Source organism: Hemiscyllium ocellatum, chromosome 14 (genome assembly GCF_020745735.1).
Source record: "Hemiscyllium ocellatum isolate sHemOce1 chromosome 14, sHemOce1.pat.X.cur, whole genome shotgun sequence".
NCBI lineage: Eukaryota > Metazoa > Chordata > Chondrichthyes > Orectolobiformes > Hemiscylliidae > Hemiscyllium > Hemiscyllium ocellatum.
The window spans coordinates 52,114,787-52,137,700 of NC_083414.1; the positions used below are offsets into that span (position 1 = coordinate 52,114,787).

Sequence of the window (22,914 nt, forward strand, 5' to 3'; positions counted from 1 at the left end):
ATGCTGCCTGCAAAAATCTATTACAGATTGTTAATGCCCACTTTCGTTGCACTCTGAACTGAGAAAGCTACGGCATCACATTAAATTTCAATGTTAGCAATAAATTACTACTTTATTAGCTATTAACATTTAACCTATGCTGAGCAAAGAAATACATTATTTTAAATGCTGGGTGTATGGTATATTTCTCATATTATAAGCTATTTATTTTTACTACTGTTTTTTTCATTGCTAAGTGCAACTTTTTTTAATTCACTCATGGGAACTTGGGCATCTCTGGCTGGCCATCCCCAGCTGCCCTTATACTGAAGACAATGTTTATGCAAATTCATCTGTTTTGGATCCGTCTTAATTTAGCGCACAAATAATTTAAGCAATTTTCAATTTGTCAGATAAGCAGACACAAAAATATCATCATGCCAATTTTACATTACACCAGTCTTTCAAAAATAAAAGTAGAAATCATCAGAAATCATATTGCGTGTTACAACAGAACAATAACAAAATAATACTTTCATATTGTTTGAATTCATATGGTAATGTTAAAAGCTATCAGAAAAACAAGGTTTGCAGGAAGCAGTTAACAGGCTAACAACAGAAGTGGGACTGCTTCAGTAAACAATCATATTCCAAATTGTTGTATGTTCAGTTTAAAGACAACTCCTTCCAAAGCATTATTGTTGAGTGATTTGAGGATCTCTTAATGGGAAGACCAATGAATCAGATCACAAACCCACATTTCACAAAATTGTGTTATTTCAGATATTTTTTCATGAATGGATTTACCTCTATTCAGCTCCAGTTTAGTATCCAAGGCTTTGAATATTTTATGAAATGTCAATGTACATGCATTTCTTTGGATAGGCAAAGTGCAATTTTAAAATCCTATTGCAAGTCTTCTGTGACTGTAGAGTGAAGATTTGTCTGATTGTAAAGTGAGGTGAGGTTTATTTATTAAATTCATGTTATGACTCAGCTTACATTTTTCATTTTGAATTTATATTTATGATATTATGGTTTCCCAAAGGCAATTCTGAGTCAATCAGCAATCAACATTACTGATGGATATGAAAGGCTGCATCATGAAATAGTTGCATTTCAGCACAAGCTAGAGAAATACATACGAGGGAATGCAACAGAGATTATTGTTCATTGCATGAGATGAAGTTATATGGGAGGGGACTCCCATGGATCATAGGTAGTGTTATAAAGGTAATACAATAGCCAGCTACTTTTGAAGCCAGAAGTGTCAACTAACAATAAACAAATGGCAAAAAAAAAATTGGGAGGAAAATGTGACCAAACTCTGGCTTCAAGAAGTAGGTTTAAAGGAGCATCATATGGATGAAACAAGGTGGAGAGACAGGAAAATGTTTAGGAAAGAATTTCCAGAGATTAGCAACTGTCCATCCACAAATGATAGAGTAATTAAATTTGGCAATGCTGAAAACTCCAGGACTTGAGGAAGGAAACATATCCCAGAGGTTTGTGGCAATGAAGGAGAGTATAAAAGTAGGGAGGGATGAGGCCATGAAAACAACAAGAAGAATTTCAAAACCATCATCAGTTTCTACTGCAGTACTGTGAACCTGCTATTTTCCTCATGACTATTTCCTTTACTTCCTCACATCTCTATCACCGTACAGATTAAGATGTGGAGGCAGCCACACAGCTTCTTGAACCTGCTCCATCCTTCAATAAGATCAAGATCGATCTCATTAATTTACATTCCTGCATACCCCTGATCACCTCAATTCCCTGCTTATCAAAAATCCACTGACCTCTGTCTTAAAAATATTCAAAGACTTGACTTCTACCACCCCTTGAGGGAGAGCTTTCCAAAGACCTTTGACCATCTGTGAGAAAAAAAATCTCTTCATGTCGGACTTAAATGGGCGACTACGTAATGGTGATCTTGAGTTATAGGTTTTCCCAAATTCGTCCTGTCAGGATCCCTCAGGTTGTCACATGTTTCAGTCAAGTCACCTATCAGCACAGTCGGGATACTGCACCTGAGTGAAGTGTAGACCACACCAGTGACAAGTTAGATTAATGTGGGAATTCAGTGCATGGGTGAAAGAAGTGCCTTAATACAAATGATGAAGTGTGTGAAATATTAATCATGTTCATCAGCACCAAGGTTGATCAAGGTTACAACGTTTATTAAATTAAAGCCAAGTAAATTAAATTTGAGAAAACCAAAGTAAAATTAGGGCATGACAGGGTAGCTCAGTCATGTGGAATGTGTGAACTGGGATATTGTGGATGCTTCTGGTGACCTTGATGATCATGTAATCATTCTGGCACCTCCAGAGACTCAGAGATACGTGGGTAACACATCCAGAGAAGTAATTACACAGCAGGTTAGTAGTATGGAGAGAGTGAGTCATGCAAGAGAATTAGACAGTCTGATGGCATGGAACTTTGGCAATACAAACCAGTGCAGGAGTACCCTGAGGTCTCACTTGCTCATCAGTTTTCAATTTTGGATACTGGTGTGAGTATTAATTCTTTGGAGGAGTTTGGTCAGAACCACGTTCATTATGGGTAGCACATTGGAGGCAAGGATGAAATGAGAAAAGCTATTGTGATTTAAGTAATTTGTTAGTTAGAGGAACAAATCAGCATTTCTATTGGGTGTAGTCATGACTCTAGATTGGTGCGTTAGCCTCCTTGGAGCCAAGGTCAATGATGTCAAGGTTGCAGGGTATACACTTGGCGTGAGTGAACATCCAGAAGTCCATATTGGTACCAACTATTTTGTTATAAAGAAGGAACAAGGCTCCAGAAGCAGATTTCAGGGAGCTCAGAATGAGAATGAAAAGCAGGACCTCCAAAACAATAATCTCAGAACACTTTCCAGTTCTGCATGATCTTGATAACAAAAATAGAATAATTGAACAATTGAACATGTGGCTGGAAAACTGGTGTATGGAGGAGGGCATCAGATTTCTGAGGCTTGGGGGCCAGTTGTGGTGTAGGTGGGACCTTTGCAAAATGGACTGGCTGCAGTCAGTGAAATTGGGACTAACATCCTTTGGCAGAGTTTCACTGGTACGATTGGGAATGGATCAAGCTAGATTGACAGGAGAATCGGAACCTGAGATAATACTGTAACAAAAGGTGATTTCAATTTTCATATGACCAGGATAACCCAATCAGTCCAGTGCTGTGGAGATTGAATCATTGGGAGTGCATATGAGATAGATTTCTGGGCAGGACATTGAGAAGCCACATAGGGATTGAACTATTTTGGATTTGCTATCGTGTAATGAAAGAAGGCTAATTAAGAACCTTTCCACAAAGGAAACTTTGCAAACATTAGTATCAGAGAGTTTCACTTTAAACTTGAATGTGATGAAGTTAATTCTGAAACTAGTGTTTTCATTCTAAGAAAAGGAAATTTAAAAAGTATAAAAAGAAAGTTAGCTATGGGAAAATACACAAATATTTCAAAGTAAGCAGGCAGGAACTACTACATGGCCTACAAGGCATACACATTCCCTTAAGATTAGCCCCAAAGGGAAAATAAATCACTGTTGATAAGAAAGAAAATTAAAGGTTGTGTTAAATCCAAGAAGCAGGGTTATAAAGATACCAGAAAAGAAACAATCTTGAGGAGTGGGACCAACTTAGAAATAAATAAATGGATGGTTCTCAGGATGACAGGCTATTCCTGGTTGGGTACTGCAAGGATCAGTGCTAGTCCACAACTGTTCAGTTGTCCACATAACTTATTTGGATGTGTGAACAAATTTTAATATTTCCAAATTGACTGATAGCATCAAATGGGTGAAACTAACTCTAAGATTTCTGATTCAGAAATATAGTGTTGTTCTTTCACTGCTGCTGGCCAGAGTTCTGGATTTCCTTCTCTAAAAGCACCAAGCAAGTGCATTCACCATACAGACTACAGAAGTTCAAGAAAGCAGCACACTACCATCCTCTGAAGGACACTTAGGAGTTGGCAATAATTGTTAGCCACATCTCATGAATTCATGTTAAAAAAATTCAAGTAAAATATTACAGAAACACCAGCAAAAACAAGTATCAAACATATTCTTTGCCAAGATTTGGAGATGCTGATGTTGGACTGGGGTGGAAAAAGTTAAAAATCACACAACACCAGGTTATAGTCCAACAGATTTATTTGGAAGCACTAACTTTCGGAGCGCTGCTCCTTCATCAGTTGGTTTTGGAGTTGTGTTATTCTTTTAGGAGAAAGTGAGGACTGCAAATGCTGGAGATCAGAGCTGAAAATGTGTTGCTGGAAAAGTTGACACTACTATTTGAATTAAGGTCCTTCTAATTTATTCAGAGTGCTGTATTCAGTTATGTTTCTGTTTTCTCAGATCTTGTATTCTGAAAGTGTAGGACTCATGAAATCATTGTCTACAGGTAGGAAGTATTTTGCTTCTCTATTGAGGACCTTAAGAATCATTTCAACACCATTGAGATTTTTGGCTGCTCAGACAAAATTCCATCCTGAAATGAAAGCTTAATCTCCATCTACAACCTTCAATAATGATGATGCTTTGCAATATTTAGCAGGTTACCAAATTTAGTAAGGCACCATTAGCCCTCTCCAAACCTTTACTTGCCTTTTTATTTGCATTTGTTATAATCTGTTACCAAAAGGATGAAAAGTATTTTCTTTAAACTGTTGAATGATACATTTAGTTTATATTTCAAACACAACAATTTGGAATGATGTGTAAAATTGTTCATTTGTGCTGTGCAAAATAAGAAACGCTGGAAAAAAAAATGTGTTTGATTCATCCTGTCCTTCCAGGCCATCAAATCTTTCTCCTTTGCTTTCATGACTACATTAGTGAAGTTTCAGAAAAGGAAAGCAATAATGGTGCATGGTCTTAAATGACTGACTACATAAAGCTCAGTTTGATCTCACTGGAAATAAACACGAATATCAGAATGAGAACATGATCCAGGTTGCTTATTCCAGGAAGAGATTTAATTAAACAAATATGAAGCAGTTCCTTCTGTTTAATCAAATGAGAACCAAGACACATGTTATGAACGATAGGAGCTACAAATCAAATAAAACTCTTGGACTAATGGATTACAAATTGACCTATTACATTATGAAACAGGTTATTGTCTAACATTAGCCCAGGGTGACGTATCAACAGGAAAATAAATCAATTGTCTTTTAAAAACAGCCAAAAAAAGGGAATAATCTTAACTTTTGACAATTGTTATGAAATGATCAATTCTGGAAAAGCCACATATATATAAATCCAGGCAACCAGTCATTCCATAGGCTTCAACACTAATGACTGTACTTGGTATTGGCAAAAATTTATATGATTTCCAAGTTCCAGAGCCCTGCAACTCCTTCCCCACCCCGGAACCCCCCCCCCCCCTTCACCCCCTTTCAAACAGGGATACAACATGAACAGATAGACAGCAAATCATTTATTATTGAACACCCTGTGGACCCCTTCAAAAGTGCCAGCACCCCTAAAGGGGCCATATGGCTCCCATTGAGAATGACTAGCCAGCACAATTCCATCTTGGAATTAAATGGACAAATTAAAGTTTACCTATTTACCAAACCTGATTTTCCAAACACCTTCCTGAGAGACTTGAACAATAAATTTGACACACCATTAGCTCCGTTATTCTGGCCCTAGTTGAACAGAATCAAGAACAGATTACATGAAGGATCTGGCATCAAAACAGGAAGAAATCAAAATGAAACTGAGAAGTTCTGCATTAAAAGCCTCAATGGTAAACTAGGATAAACATCATTTTCTCTTTCTGGCTGCAACATCAATGAATAAACCATGACATATTAATCAATTTTAGTTCATCGTTTGGTTTTGAAAATGTTGCCTACACATCTATTAAAGTTTCAGGATAAAACAGAGGGATGAAAGTTCATGTAATCTGTTCTTAATTCTTAACGACCAGAACAACGGAGCTGATGGTCTGTCAAGACTGCTCATGTCGTATCCCTGTTTGAAGCTGGGGTGGGGGGTGGGGTGGTGGGGGAGGGTGGTGTTCCTGGAACTGGAGAAGAGCTCCTGGGGGGCCATGGCCAAAGAATGATTGAGAATCACTGGACCTGTATAAAAAGCCCATATATTTCACATCAACTTTAAAAGAAGGGAAAGCTCACAGTAAGCCATTGTCATATTGACTTTCAGGATTTTTAAAACTCTGTTCTTGAACCTGACCAGTCTGAAACGGAGCAGAAGGGAGAGGGAGGAAAAGGGGACAGAAAGAAGGTTAAGGCGAGAATGTGAGATGGAGTGAACAAGTAAATTGGAAAAGAGAAAAATGAAGTTCATGCTCAGATTGAAGAGACTAAATTGGTGAGAATTTCAAGAAGACTGGAAAATCTGTATAGTTTTGGTGCAGGCAGGGTAATCGTCACCTCCGAAATCAGTTCAGGAGGAGACATTTTCTGGCTGGAATAGACAAAAAAAAGTTCACTATTAGGAGCTGAGAACAGCATCTGCCTTGTCTGGGCAAAGCTCAATGCTTGCCTTTGGGACAGAGTAAAATATAACTTTGGAAGGGTATTCTAAAAGTTTCGTGATGGATCATTTCTGGAGTTTGGAGTATGTAAAGACAAAGTTGCCATAGTAAAGTGCAGGAGGACCAGAGAGCTGCTGTCTCATGAGGGAGAGAGATGACTGGTGGTAATTTACCTGGAGGTCACCACACCTCAGGAGAGGAGTCAGGTTCAGAAGGAGAGTCCTTCATTGTAACCTCGGCCAGTGTGAGAATTGCCGACTGAATAGTGTTCAGGAATTTGTGTGAGCCAATAAAAGATTTAAAACTTGAAATCTTACTGTGTGACCCTTCTATTTAGTTCTGAATATTTAGCTATCTTTTTAAAAGTAATCAATCAGTCTTGACAGGGAACACAATCATGCTTCTAATTGGAGAAGGTGAGCCAGGATTTTAAACTTGTTGTCTAACGAACAAGCATGACAGAATTGGCAGCACATTTTGAGCTGATATGCAGCATTTTAATTATAAATGAAAGCCTATTAAGTAAGTGTTTATGAACCAAGTGTGAGAAGGATTTTGCAAGACAAACATTTCTCATTGTATTTTTAAGCCATAACATGGAGGGAAAAAATAACAAATGTCCAAGCTGTTTGTTTACATTTACTAAAGTTAGGCAAAAAAACAACAGCTGTATGCATTTCAAGTAGTCATTGTAATAAAAGTAATACAACAGATTTTATTTTGTGTTGCAATAATCTAAAGCTGCCAAATGGAATGCCTTTCACAGATCAGTTTTAACAGCGGATGGTAAATCTGTGCTTTAGATGTAGACAGCATATGGCTATACTCTTTTCAGCAGAAGCACCAGACTGGGAGAAATTGAGAAACTACTTGATGGTTCTTGAGATTGAGCAAGTGAAATATCCCATATGTTATCTACTTACTGTCTGAATTGTCCATTTACCATAAATACTATAAATGGTACCACGCTCAGCATAACGCAAAGCTTCACATGTTCTGCCTAGGCTGTTATAGAATTTCAAAAATGTCACTTGGAACAATTTAATAGAGATTCAATTTTTTTTTTGATGCTCATGCTAGTGCAGTGCTGAAGTTGATGAATATCATAGTTAATTAATGTGTCTCAGTTCAAGCTACTGTTGTACTTTAGGTGATCAATCAAAATATTATAATGTACCTTGGACATTCATTAATCTACCTGAGAATAACAATACATGTGAAAGAAAAGTGTTGACGCAGCAAAAACAAAAGGAGACAACCTCAGTTGTCTGAAAATATTTGGGTCGCATAAACAGCACAAAAGATACTACTGAGTTATTAAATGGTAGCCCGGTGTGACAAATTAACCTCTCATTTTGAAATAGTTGCAAATAATTCATCATTTTATAAAGACTTTATTTGACCTCCTGCACAGTAAGAATACTTGTCCCTTAAACAGCTATAATATTGTCCTAAATGAAATATATTTGACAAAATATTACATTATCTCTTATTAGCTTTGCAATGAAAGTTAATCAATTCTCATGTCAGAAATTTCATTTCATTTTCAAGGATCACACCATAATGCACTGTGAAGCTTCAGACAAAAAACAAAATGTTATGGATTTAATATTAAACACACAGGAACGTGGTGGGCAGTCTAACATAACACTGACTGTTTAACTGCAAACAGATTTTGTAATTTTTTTCATTAACTCATGAAATATGTTTATATATCTATAACTACAATAAAGCTATTCAACCCATTCACTCATGAAGCAAGTTTTGTTTTCCTTTCGCAAATAGTTAAAGCATATTGGGCCAAGGAGAGATTGCCACACTGGTCCTTAACTTTTCTTTGCCATGAAAGAGATTCAATAATATAGATCTATCAGAAATACAGAGAGTCATTGTTCCATTCTGAGAGTTTTCTTGTAATGTTGGACTGTCAGGGAAAGTTAAATCATGCCCATTTGGTCAAAGCATTCAGAAACTATTTCCATAGAGTCCCTACAGTATGGAAACAGGCCCTTCAGCCCAACAAATCCACACATCCTCCAAAGAGTAATCCACCCAAGTCCATTCACCTACATTTACTCCTGACAAATGTACCTAATCTACACATTCCTACATAAGGTAGGTGTGATGTCAAGGTGTTGGGAGGGTAAGGTGCCAAGGGATAGGTGTGAGGTGGGTAGGGTACAATGAGACCAAATAAATGATGGAGTATTTAGAATAGGAGAGGGTAGGTGCGTTGTATTGGGTCTAGCGGAAAGGGGATGTAGGATGAATGGAGGGTGTCGATGGCAGCAAAGTGAGAGGCTTTGGTCCCAGGAGTGGTTTTGGAGCTGGCAGTAGAGAGGGGTGGGAAGTTGGGGGAGGTGTGAAGAGACAGAAATATGTTGTCCCAGAGGTATGGAAGGGACCAGATGCAGAGTGGGAGTATGGTCGGGTTTGACATCAGTCCATGTTGTCAGGCTCAGACTTAGGTAATGGAGGGTTATTCAGATTGAGAGTGGGGGCAGTGGAGAGTGGGTGCAATGGTTAGTGGGAGGCAGAGGGATGTCAGGAGGTGCAGGTCAGTCACGATGTCAGACGAAGGGTGAGATTCGGTTTGGAGTAGGAGAAAGGGAGGAGCAGCATTGGGTGGGAGAGATGGTTTTCACGTTGGCTTTTTCTGACTACTTGCCTGTGTGTGTGTGTGTGTTTGATTTGCACTGTCGTCATGTAGCAATGCGAGATCTACATTCTTTAACGAACATAACTACATACAGTGGATGCCAAGTGAAGCCACTTAACCTAAAACCCTACAGATTCAGGCTCCAGTACAACGTGATCTGACTTTTTTTAATGCATTCATGTGATGTCAGAGTCATATGAGCTGTCTATTCCTAACTGTCCAGAGGGTAGTTAAGAGTCAACAACATCACTGTGGTTCTGGAGTCACACATCAGTCAAACCGAGTGAGGAAGGCAGATTCCCTTCAAAACAGGGATATGAATGAACCAGATGGGTTTTTATGACAAACAACAATAGATATGTGGTCAACATTAAGTTAGATATTTATTTCAGATTTTATTGTATTCAAATGCCACTAACAGCTATGATATTTGAAGCCAAAAAGACAGCTGAAGGATACAAAACACAAGTCCAATGCCATTGCCACTCTCACTGCTCTGTCCTTACTCCATTTGCATGTGTTGAGTAGCGACACCTCAAGTTAAGGCATACTTCCTTTTACTGTATAGATAGCTGCTCACCAAAAAAACAAATCCATACTCCACAAGTGGCTCATGACTGTCCTCCATCAGCTGACTACAAATGAAAGTACTCCAAGAATGACAGACATGCTGCTCATAGGAATGATGTAGCAGACCATTAACTTCCAAAACAGTGTTCTTGCGATCTTGATAGCTCATAACCTGAAGTGCATCTCTCCCAACTTGTAAGGGTCATTGCCTCCAACACAACCTTGTTATAAGGCACAGATTCTTGACCAAAATCTGCAAAGTAACTCATTAAGACCAAAAATAAATCTGACAACAATTCCAATAACACATACAATGTTTCAAAATTGGACACAATTTTCTATCGCCAGTAGAGAGGAACCTCGATTATCTGAAGGTCACGGGTGGGGAGTATTTCTAATAATTTGACAAAGCATAGTTTACTTATCCATTGCAAACCCATTTTGACCATAGGTATGTCTTGATGGCAACAATTTGAGCCTGAATAGCAAAATGCTGGGATTAAATGGCACCAGGCAGAGATCTCATGATCCTAGTGTGAGTTCCCATTGCAGCACTCAGACTTTAGGTCACTTCTATCTGTGCTACAAGGGAGATTCAGACATTGGCCAATAGCTGATGTTAGATTTACAAATGGTCTCTTGAAGTTGACCACTACTTTCATGCTGGCCAATTTGAAGTCAGAACTCAACAGATAGTTCTGTGGAAAGTTGGAGTTGAAATCCTCCAAACTCTTAGATAGTGGAGCTTCCTTTTAAATGATACACAATGCCTGAAACTAAGTTATGGTTGCAAGATTCAGACCAAGTGAAAATGCTGTTTCTTCCTCTAAGCCTTCATTCTCATGACCACTGACAGCAGTTTTTCACACCTGAGAACAGAGATACCCAAGATAAGGATTAGGGTTTGGGAAGGTGGTGTTAGAACAGAAAGGGAGGCTTCCAATGGTTACACAATCTGTAATTTGTGTATCAAAACAGACTGCAAAACGTGGGTGAAGTGTGATTTGAGAAGATATATAGGGCAGAAACATTGTCATCTTCAAGTGCTTTGAGAAAACTGGTTGTCATTGACTCAGTGATGGCTGATATGCTGAGTGCCAGCTTCTTTGAGCTGGTGAAAGCATGCAACTGGGTTTGACCCCTACCACCTGGTATGTACCACCTCAGCTTGTGACAAAGAGAAGAGAGTTTTGAGTGCATTGCAGCATGATTATGGGTTGTGTCTGTTCTCACTAACTAGCTCAACTGTTATGGTGGCTGTTTGCCTGCGGTGTGAGGCTACAGAAACAGCCATTGTGTGAGGGTAAATGCAGGTATGAGTCTGATTGCTATTGATTGCTGAGCAGGATGAGATGTGGATGGTGCAGTTAGTTAGAGATTAGATTTCAAGATGCATTCACTGATTGTGATGACCTGTGTGGTAGCATTGATTTTTTTTTAAGGGTCAGACCTCTGACATTCCTGTCTAAGGTTTTCAGCTCTAAATTGCTTTTAAGGGTTTTATTAAGGATGTTCAAACCACAGACTGAAAGCTAAACTGTCCACTTCTTTCCACACATTGTGGAATAGTTATGGCTCAGAACGAGCCTATTCAGAATGTCTGCTGCACTAAGGCCTCCAGCAGTGCTTCTGACAACTTAAGCATTCCCTCTCTGCTCTGATAATCACTTGTTCTGATTTCTTTTTAAAGAGACTTTCTCCAAGCACTTCTAACACCGATTGTAGTACCATGTCCTAAAACATATCGACGAGCTTTAAGATGTGCCAACTAATTCTACTTGGTGCTAATTCAGCATGGACCTCGACCTTCTGCCCAGAATGCAGGCACTAGACTATATGTGACAATCCTACTGCCATGGGATTGTGGTGTTTTCCAAGATTACCACTGCTAGCAGCCTGCGGTATATGTGTCACCATCTACCAGTATCAGTACAAAGGTAGGAGTTCTTTCAGATAGTTCGCTGCCTCATTTGTTAAAGATTAGTTTTGGACCTATCTAGTGAGCATGGTGATTTGCTGAAGAGGTGCCGTTCTTAGATAACAATATTTATTGAATGACAGCAGCTAGTACAACCTTATTTGGTCAGGCATAATTACTAGAATGTTAGGGAACTGGTAAAAGGCATCTGCTCAGTCTGAAAACTGAAGTAGAACGTCTTGTTTCTTCTTACAGACTGACATCAATAGAATGGGTGGAATTGACTTACTACATACAGAAACTCCTGCAGAGCAATTATTTCCTCCATTATCCCCAAGCATTTTCCACCATAGTTAACCCATTATGCAATCATGAATATATCTACATTACATTTAACAGTACCGCAACTCTCCTGAGTCTCTAATTTCATAAACATTGACAGTCTATATGGTTCACACTTCTCAGAACACACTTTCATTTTACTTGGAAAAATGGTAGGTCTCTTGCTTGAAGGGTACTGACCATGCTGGTGCGCGGGTAATTCCTTGATTTTCTATCTCTTGGATATACTTTGTGATCAATGTCATTCTTTGTAGACATCCAATTTGCTCTGTTATTTATCTGAAAGATCCATAATCCCAGCACTGGTAAGGCCTTGTGGTCTTGGAGGGATCATTACTTGTTCATTCACTTGGTTAAAAAAAGGAATTGATTTCTACAGTTGCAGATTTGTGTTTTAACCAGGAAACTGCTCCGTTCCCCAGGCCTATGAATTGACCAAATCAGTGGAATTATGGGATCTGAGCAAAAATGATGAATGACTTGTCAAATGAACTCCCTGCAAACTCCCGACAGTCTGCAAATGCAATCATGCCACAACACCAGAGTGTGAACGAGAACCTTTGAGCTTAAGAGAGTGGAAATAGGCATAACTGTCACCCACTAAAAGTGGAAATAAAGGGGACATTTGTATTTTAACTCTTCCCTGGGACAGAATGGCACCCTGGAATTCAACATCAAAATGGTTGCTGATGATTGAGGACTACATTCTGATTGAAGAGTAGGACCTTTCTGGAAATGTGCCAGATAGGTATGTAACTTTGGATTTGGCATTGGAAAAGCAGAAAAGACTCCACTGACAATGCTGAGGATGCTCAAAACAAAAGGAAACAGAAAGCTTCCCAATCAGATCTGGAGTCAGGCAGGGCTGCCCACTCTTTCCTACCTTGTTTGTGTGTTGTTTTAGCCCTTTTGCCGAGTCTATCAGGAAGAATGTGAGCCTGAGAAGGGTGACTATTCCAGGCAGCGGAGGCCTGCAGGTCAAGACCTCTTTCTACATGGGTGATCCATTTCCTGATATCAGCGCATTTGCGACCATTCAAGGTATGACAAGGCAAGAGCGAGGCCACATTCTTTGGGAGCTGGACAGATGGATCTGTTATCCCCTTCATCCTCAGGACAGATTATTTGAAGGTGGTGGGTATGTGGTTTGCAGGACATGGGGCAGATGCAAAAGGTTGGAAGGACTGCATCGTTAAGGACTGTAACTGGAGAGATAGGATCATCGTTCCCTCTCCGTTGTGAGTAAAACACTGGTCAACAGATGTGAGGCACTCTGTTATCATATGTGACCTGGTTTTCCGGGGGCGGAGGGGAGGCTCATTGTCGTGGAGTGCTCCAAGTAGTTGGACTGTCCCATACCATTTATCACTTGTGGAAAATTGGAGAAAAGAAACAGCTTTAACCAGAAGTCCATCAGGCACTAGTCAGCATATCACGTCCTCAAGATCCTGTGGGAAAAGGCGAGGGTGGATCCTGTTGGGTTGTTACCTAACCAGACTGTCAAGGTCATTTGGTAGCATTCTCATCACCAGAAATTTTCAATAAGCGCCAAGACATTGCTTGTCTGATGGTGAGAAGGGCACTACCTGTGAGATCCTTCATTTATGGCTCGACTGTCTGCCCCAGTGTCCTTGAAACAGCTGCAGGGAGATAGAGACTGTCACACATCTCCTTCTGCAGTGTGCCTTTGCAAAGAAGGTGTGCAGGGAGATGTCTAGGTTCATTTCAAGCAGCTCCATGATGCTCTTTGGGCTGTTTCACATCATGAACACCGAAAGAAACATCGATTGTGTCTGAATGACCATCAACTTGGGGCAGTATAGTGGCTCAGTGGTTAGCACTGCTGTCTCACAGCACCAGGGACCCAAGTTTGATTACAGCCTCGGGCAACTGTTTATATGGAGTTTGCACAGTTTCCCTGTGTATGTGTGGGTTTCCTCTGGATGCTCCAGTTTCCTCCCACACTCCAAAGATGTGCAGGTCAGGTGAACAGGCCATTCTAAATTGCCCATAGTGCTAGGTGCACTAGTCAGTGGGAAATGCGTCTGTGTGGGTCACGTTTCGGAGGGTTGGTGTGGACTTGTTGGGCCGAAGGGCCTGTTTCCACACTGTAGGGAATCTAATCTAATCTAATCTAATCTAATCAAATTTGTTCTTTGGTCTGCTCAAAGCCTGCTAGTCTTCCAATGTAAATAGCTGACCAAATGTTGCAAACTGACACATTCTAAGCTCCAGGACTACGTGCTGAGTGACAAACTAAAGCTTGGGGCAGTTGCCACCTCAACAAAGTGGGAAAAGCATCAGGTCTTTTGTCCAAAATACACTGGGATTTATTCAGTTATCAAATCCTCCTGATGCCTCAAATACATGTAAATAGTATCTTGCATAAGTAAGAAATGTCTTTGGGTTTGTGATAACTGTAGAAAAAGTCAAACCCCAAAGTTTATTTGTTCTCATTATGCAAAGACTATACAGAAGCAAACTATTTTAGTAACTGTGAATGAACAAAGTTTTTTTTAAGAATTGTTTTTGCAATAGAAAGTGAAAGGAAATTTTATTTAGAGTGGTTAGCTACACGCAAAATCCATTTCTGCAGAGAGACACAGAGGGAGACAACTTAGCTCTACAAACTTTGCCAGCCTGTCTCCAGTTTCAAGTGTGTATAGGAAGTATTGCTGAGAACTTTGGGAGTTGGAAAGAGTTCCGTAACTTACTGTTAAATAGCTTGCCTATTTTTAATTATTGGTTTAATAAAGCTGCAACTGTTTTATCAGGATCCAACTTGTGTCTGTTGCCCTCGATAATACAAGGTATCTGAGTAAGTGTGAACTAAACAATATATCGGTTGAAATAATTGGAAGTGTGCATTTTGCCCTGGACTAAAGTGTATATATTTGTATACCCTACATTCAAAGTTCCATTGTGAACAATGAAAATTGCATATTTAAATAAGATTCGTTGTTAAATTATTAGTTGGGTTGCATATAACTGCTTACATTTAAGAATATTTTATGCAAACTGATATTGTGGTTGAGTGGGCTTTGAAACTAACTTTCAAATATTGATCAATATTCATTTGATCTTGTTCATTTGGAATTGTGGTACACAAGTCAAACATAAAGGTTACTGTTCATGCAACTTAATACCAGGGAGACCACACTGCCTTTTAGAGAAAGAGAAAAACTCTTCCTCTAAACATCTAACTTTAAATGGTTCCCTTCTGATTTTAATAAGAAATCAGAGCTAATTCTCTCAGGGCATATTAAACTGCTGAATTGCATCACTTTTCTTATTTTGCTTTGTGGTCTTGGAGGGATCATTAATTATTTTTATGGCTTTATCCAAGTAGAACCATTCGAGAATGTACATAACCTGTTTGATTTGTAAGTTCGTGCATAGATGCAGAGAGTGGGGGGAAAACAAGAAAGGAATTAAATACTAAGAAATAAAGAGGAGGGGCATGTTTCTCAACAAACATAAAATCATGACAAGTAGCTGGAAATAAACTTGACAATCTAAATCAACTCTTATTTTTCTAGTTACTTTTTACAAAAGAATTGACCGTAAGTTCGTCTCATTTTGCAAATATAGTCTCTGGATTTTAATATCAGGCCAGGTTAGATCTTAACCATGATATGTGACTTTGCAATACGTGAAAGCACTTTTGTACATTTTTGTTTATTACTAATCCTTCACAATATCTGTTAGCTTGAAGTGAGGAGATTTCATTGAAACTTTCAGTAACTGGATTGCCTTGCCTCAGAAAATCATCCCACCAGATCAATCTCCACTCATTTAAATACAGTCCATGTAGATATAACTGGGTTTAGTGAATGTTGAGTTGCATTATTGTCATAATTGATTGATGAACCAAATGTTTGGATGTACAAATATTTATTGTGTACCTACACAACTCATAGACATCATTAAAATCTACACAAAATCAGAATACTGTAGAGACTGGAAATCAACATTGAAGAAAGAATGTGCAGGAAGTATTCAGCAGATTAAGCAATATCTGTGGAGAGAAACTAAGATTACACTGCAGATCTGTGAACTTTCATCAGTAGTTGGAAAAATGTGAACATTAAACAGTTGTTGAGCAAGTAACAGTTGGCATATAGACAAAAGTAAGATCTAAGATGTGGTAGAAAAGACTGAATGATTTATTGCATCCATCATATCGGATTTGGTCTCGTCTACATTGAGGAGACCGAGCGCAAACTCAGGGACCGGTTCAGAGAACTTCTGTGGTCCATACACTCCAATCAACCCCACTTTCCGGTTGCCAGACATTTTAGCTTCCCCTCCCCCAATGACATGTCGATCCTGAATTTCCTCCACCATCAAAATAAGGCCGCACACAACTGGAGGAAAAACATCTCATCTTCTGCCTCTGAATGTTACAACCGTATGGCCTCAACATAGATTTGACCAGTTTTCATATCTCCCCTCCCCTACACCCCTGTCTCCCACCATCTCACCTGTGCATTCCACCCTTCCCACCAATCACATTTACCCCCCCACCTGCATCCACCGATCACCATCCCACCTACATTTCCCCCAGCCCCTTCCCCCCCATTTATTTCTCAGCCAGCTGCCCCTCTCCAGTCCTGATGAAGAGTCCCGACCTGAAATGTCAACTCTCCAGACGCTGATTGACCTGCTTTGCCTTTTCTACCTTCACACTTTATCGACCAAGATTGAATGAGATCAGAACACAAGAAACAGGAGCAGAAGTACAGGAGTAGGCCATTCAACTCTTAGCCTGCTCTGCCATTCAGTGAGATCATGACCAACCTTCAATTTGAATAGCATTTTCCTGCATTATCTCTACATCCCTTGTGTTTTTCTAAGTAAGTGGAAATTTGTCTTGGTCTTGAACATAGCCTGTGACTAAGTTTTTACAGCATTCAGGCAAATCATTTTAAAATTCTCCACTTTCAAAGGGCAAAAAAACCCTTCTCATTACAGTCCAAAAAGACCTGCCCCTTATTCTCAGCCTGTGCCCACTGGTTTTGAGCCCCAGTCTGGTGAAATATTCTTCTTGCAACTACCCTATCGAGCCTTGTAAAAAGCTTTCTATGTTTCACTGAGATCAGCTCTCATTCTTCAATATTCGAGAATAATCTTTCCTCACTGCATAATCTCTTCAACTCAGGAATTAGCTTCGTGAACTTTAGTTACACTCTCTCAGGCAAATATATCTTTCTGAAAACCAAAACAATGTGCTTAGAGCAATATCCTGCTGACTAAAAGCAAATACAAGAGGAAAAGTAAAATATGCAAAGTAAAGGGACAAAGTGAGTCTCCTCTACAATGTGGAGACTAAATATTGATTAGGTAGTTGCAGTTAAACTCCTTTCAGTCTGCAAAAGTGAACTTGAACATCTAGTTTTAATTCTTTATCTTGCTTTTAAGTTGACTCTTATGTACTTGGCTTCCTGCACTGTTCCATATGAATTCTGGTTAGGCATGGTACATTAACCCCCTCATGCCAGCTCTACAGCTTGTTAAGATTGTATTGATTTGATCATGGCTTTGACTTTCCGGTCTACTGCCTTTTTTACCCTTGTCATCACAAATCTAACTCCACCTTGAAAATTAAGAAAAGAGAATTGGAGGTATAATAAACGCAGTAAAAGAGGGTCTGGAACTCATTCATTGAGTAGTGATATCACAAATTCTCAATATCTTTACATGTACTTGTCTATTCACTGGAAGTATAGTACTTTACAGAGGGCTATGGATGAAGAATTGATAAGTGGGATAAGGCTAGATGGCCTTTTCTCAGATTACATGGACATGAGGTGTTGAATGGACACCTTCCACACCACAGATTTAATTAATCCTCATTGGTAAATGTATCTGAGCTCAAGGAGACAGACCAATACTCACAAAGTTATTGAATCTTTTCAAAATAATGAGCATGCTGGATGACACTGAACAATGCTCTGAATCCTATGTTTTTGGCTTAGTGAGGGCTGCATTGAGCTGAAGTCATCAGGTACCTGCTCTGTCTTCATTGCTGTGTGTTCTGTCTGTTTTGTTCATTCAATGTATTTGGTAAAATAGGAAACTCAGCATTAAAGAGGTGAATTGCAGCACTAACAGGCAATCATCCCCCTTAATTTGCTACTAACCATCACCTAGTGAGAAACTCACTGCTCAGCAAATACCTAAAAGACTCAATGAACTTCCCCCCGTGCTGAGATAGGTCTTGCCAGATGTCTCGTTAATTATGCCACATATCTCTTGTTGTGGCGCACACTGTTCAAATCCCAATTGTACTGACATCACTGAAGTCAATGTTGTAGTTATTTCTGGATTGTGTGATCAGTTTCTGGTCCTCCTGTCTGAAAGAAAGGTATACAGGCATTAGAAAGCCCAGAAACAATTATGCCAACGTGTGGTTTGCTTCCTTCAGAGAATCTGGCTATCTCCACTGAGTGTTCAAGTCCTGGAGCTGACCTAAAACTTCCCAGTCATGTCCACTGCACAGAATGTATCAAACATTTTAGCTAAGCTTCAAGTTTTATGCAATTAATTTTATTAAATGCTAATTAAGTATGAAATACTTCATCTAAAGCCATCAACATTTTTTTTCAAGAGTTCATCATTTTGAATAAATGAGAAGGCTCCATTTATTGTTTTCTATTATTCTCATGCAAACTGTATTGCTGAATTGTCATGATCATGGTAAAAGATGGGCTATTGGTTTTCAACTTCCATCAATTGATTTTGGTACCCAGCACTTTTTACGGATAAATTGTTTTTAATAAAAGGAGAAAACATTGACTTAAGATGACTGCAGTCATATTTTGACCAGCCTGATGAAAGCAACATGAGATTGACAAAGGTAGACAAAGATAAAATTATATTTTTATCAAAAGGCATTAAAACTTAGTCAAGTGTTGAAATTTAAAACACCCTTTTTTTTCCTGCCTTTGAATTGATGCTTTTTGGAAGCTCCAATTGTTGGCATGGAAGTCACCTGCAGATTGTTCACCTTGAAGAAGTTTAATGACGTAAATTTAAACACACACAAGTGAGTTTTTTTTAAAGGCAAACAGCTTTTTTGCCAAAGCAAAAAAAAATTTGATTTATAACAACAAAACTCGCTCTTTCTCTGCCTGTTTCAGGCAACCTCTCAAAATGCTGTGCTTAGTGATAAAGCAAATTGGATCAACATCTATTCACCAAGAACTCAAGGATGTTTCTGGATCCTGCAGAGTACACAAGATATCCATGAAACAATCATCAACTTTGGTTAAAATTTAACATCACAAGGAATATAATTTTTTTTTGGAAAAAGCAGCATATTCTTGACCTTGCTTTTATGCCACAAAAGTCTGCTTTTTAAACTTCTTACACAAGTTTGTGCGTGCTTGCTACACCATTTTAGTATTTTCCTTGGGGTTAGTAAATAATAAAATTATTTTTCCTTTCACTCAAGAAAACATGTTAATTGGTTCCTTAATTTTGACTTATGCAATGATTAACTGAGGTAAAATATAACTGTGATAAAAGAATTGTCTTTGTAATGGCCAGCTAAGGAATGTTTCAAAGAGGAGAGCTGATTCATTCCTTCTCATGTGGTCATAACAGAATCAATTAATTGAATGGGCGATTGCACAATGATCTCACATGGGCTCCCTTTAGTTTAATATAGTTCATATATTTCAGCTATAGTTCAAGTCTCATGTTTGATCTATCTTGGCAAACAAGATATGTGTTTTCTCATGATTTACATGTATGTCCATTTCATACATCAAACACGGCATGGTGCCAGAATTCTGATGTTTTTCCATTACATAAGAAGATTCCTTTCCTGAAGGTAATATATCACTGATGGGGCACTTTCACAATCCTATTTAATCATATCAGAACTCACTTTAGGTGAAACTGCATCTCGGAAAGAAATAAAATATCCTCTGTGTGCAGTCGGCTTTTTAATTAGAAACCAAAGATGACATTTCCATATTTAATTGGTGTCACAGAAAATTATAAAATCTGTCAAAAATGTTTATATTTGAGAAGAATTGGTGGGGAAAATGTGCTGATGCAGCAATGACACTGATGTTTAGTAGAAGCAGTTCTGAGAGCTTTTAAGTGACGATAATTGTCAGATCAATTAACAATAAATTTGGGATGGTGGAAAAGAAACATTTCTTCCAATTTTGGCTGTCTTTGAACTTTCAGAGCAAAATACAGTTTTCATGTCATCTAACCTGTATGATAGTCTTCATATTGTAACCGCAAGTATTGTAACTACAAATGCAGCATTACAATTAGACTGTTAACCAAAATATCTTTCTTGGGATATTGCAGTACTTATTTATTGCACATTTTTTTCCAATGCAAAACAGCAATTAAACTATATTTTTCAGGCTTACCTGGCAATTTGGCATATTTAAGATAATTGTAATTGCATGTAAATGAAGAAAATACTATTGTGAAATTTGTTAGAAACCCACAGGTCGTGAATTGATTCACAACTGATGCAAATATTTTCTAAGCAATATGATTTTCCTGTAGTGCACAATTACTGAAAAGTTTTGATAGATTTTCTGTGGTGATGCTGACAGAAGAGGGAGATGGAGTCCATTTCCAGGTGCATGGGTCGATCAGAAGATTGAGAGATTACGCCTCACAATTTTGATTGCATCACCAAGATTGACATTAGACTATTGTACTGCAGTAGTGAAGCCATTGCTTTTCATTTAAGACATTTAACTGAGGTCTTATCTTATTTGGTAGAATTCAATGACACAATGCATGAAAACTTTGAACTGTTCTGAAGAAGGAGCGATGAAACATTACTTTTGCTTTCTCTCCACAGGTGCTGCCAGACCTGCTGAGTTTTTCCAGCATTTTCTGTTTTTGTTTCTGATTTCCAATATCCGCAGTTCTTTCAGTTTTTTTTTCACAAATTATTTATTTCATTATTGTTTCTGAGATCTCCCTGCACTTTGAAAAATTGCTTATCATTAAAATAAGGGCCTAGAACAGAAATGAATTCCTGTTGTGTCTTTTTGGAAACATTTAATTTGATTGTCATGGAATGGAAATGAATGATATAAAATATTCATATTTAAGATTGTTTGGATACATATGTGTGACCTATTTAAAAAGAACATGTTTTTAAGAAAATGTCACTGGCTACTGTGACAAAGAAGTTGTAGTTTTGAAGAACACAAGCTGGATAAATCATTTCCTCTTGGCTGAATACCAGATGTGTTGAGTTTTTTGGAGGGATTTTCACAGTGAGGCTGGAAGCATTTTCCTGTCCTTTCCTACCAAATCACCACATTAACTACTAACTCTCATCGTATGGCACTCCATATGTCACACTCAATCCCCAGTTTACCATGTTCCATTCCCAGTACAACTCACCACTGCCAGGATATCCTTGAGCGAACTGGCACCACCAACATCTTTAGTAGGCCGTTGCGCAGCTGAACGAGCAGAGTCAATCCAGAGCTGCCCTGAAAGATTCCTGATATTTGCCTTGAACGTGGCGGGCAAGGCAAATCTGAAGCCTTGCTTTGCAGGCAAGAACCTGCTCAACTGTGTAGTGTACAGGCTGACGTCTCCTTCCTCCACAGTCAGCAGTATAGACCATGACACCAAATCAAGCCAATTTGGCTCTCTGTAGGAATCTTTAACACTGCAAGGAGATGGTCAGTGATACTCTCATTCCACCACAGTAAGTGGCACCATCCTCTTTCAGACACCACACACCCTCCATCCATACCACTACTCTCACTTCCCAACAAGATTCATGTTCTACTATGCTCACTGCAAAAAGAGTCAAGGTGGGTGGTGTACTGCCAATTTTTTGCTCCTCATCCTGTATGTGGACTGCATCTATACTCTGATCATGTCATGCAGCTCACTTACTATTACCAAGTCCCTAGACTGGTATCATAATCCAATTCTCAACTTAATGTGCTGCAATACCCTGAATGAAGGCTCTCTCTCTTGACTTGACTGAGGTCAGCTAATAATGATTACAAGTTTCCTGGCATTATGTCTGCATGAAATGGCACAGCAGCAATATAGTAGTCATGCAAGCCAGGTATCGCTGGCTAACAGCAAAATGTTTAAAAAGGCATGAGCATCCAGGTAGATTCAAAGTGAGTGGATGCTATGACAGCAAACTCTGAATCGGCTGGTGATGTAGCCTGAGCCCAAGTCTCTGACTGCACAGTGAACATCCAGCAGCATTACAATGGAAAATGTGTTTGCAATCCAGAGAAAAGCACTCAACTACAGAAAGCCACTCAACTACGTGAAGCAGAGATGTGTCATGAGGGTTCCTAAAGGCTGGTACATGTTGGATACCAATGACTGTGAATACGGTGCATGTGGCCAGTATTCCCAGAGATTTTGATGTCTGGTATTGAACACGCAGGTCCTTTGGAGCATGCACTGATCTGAAGTACCCAAGCACTTGCTCTAACTTCCATGTTGAATATTGTCAACATTTAGCTTGCTTGATAAAATAGGAAGCTGAATTATAAATTATGTCAGTTGTAGCCTTGGTAAGGTGTTTAACAAGCTACAACTCCCATTTAATTGATAACTCACCACTGTCTAGTGAGAAACCCACCTTGCTACTTGATAAATATCTAAAAGAATCAATGCATTCCTCGCAATGTTAAGCTTCACAAGACTTCTGACACATATCTGCCATGACTCTCATCATAGTCCACTGTTAAAGCCCATAAAAGTCTACAAGGAGAAAGTGAGGACTGCAGATGCTGGAGATCAGAGCTGAAAATGTGTTGCTGGAAAAGCGCAGCAGGTCAGGCAGCATCCAAAGAGCAGGAGAATCGACGTTTCGGGCATAAGCCATTCCTGAAGAAGGGCTTATGCCAGAAACGTCGATTCTCCTGCTCTTTGCTGCGCTTTTCCA

The 22,914-nt window shown here is 39.0% G+C and overlaps 1 protein-coding gene across 1 annotated transcript in view; it reads right to left on the bottom strand.

Moving 5' to 3' along the window:
• The window catches only part of LOC132822149 (contactin-4-like), a 1,303,479-nt gene that overhangs the window by 598,711 nt on the left and 681,854 nt on the right, over positions 1 to 22,914 (bottom strand). The window lies entirely within an intron of this gene.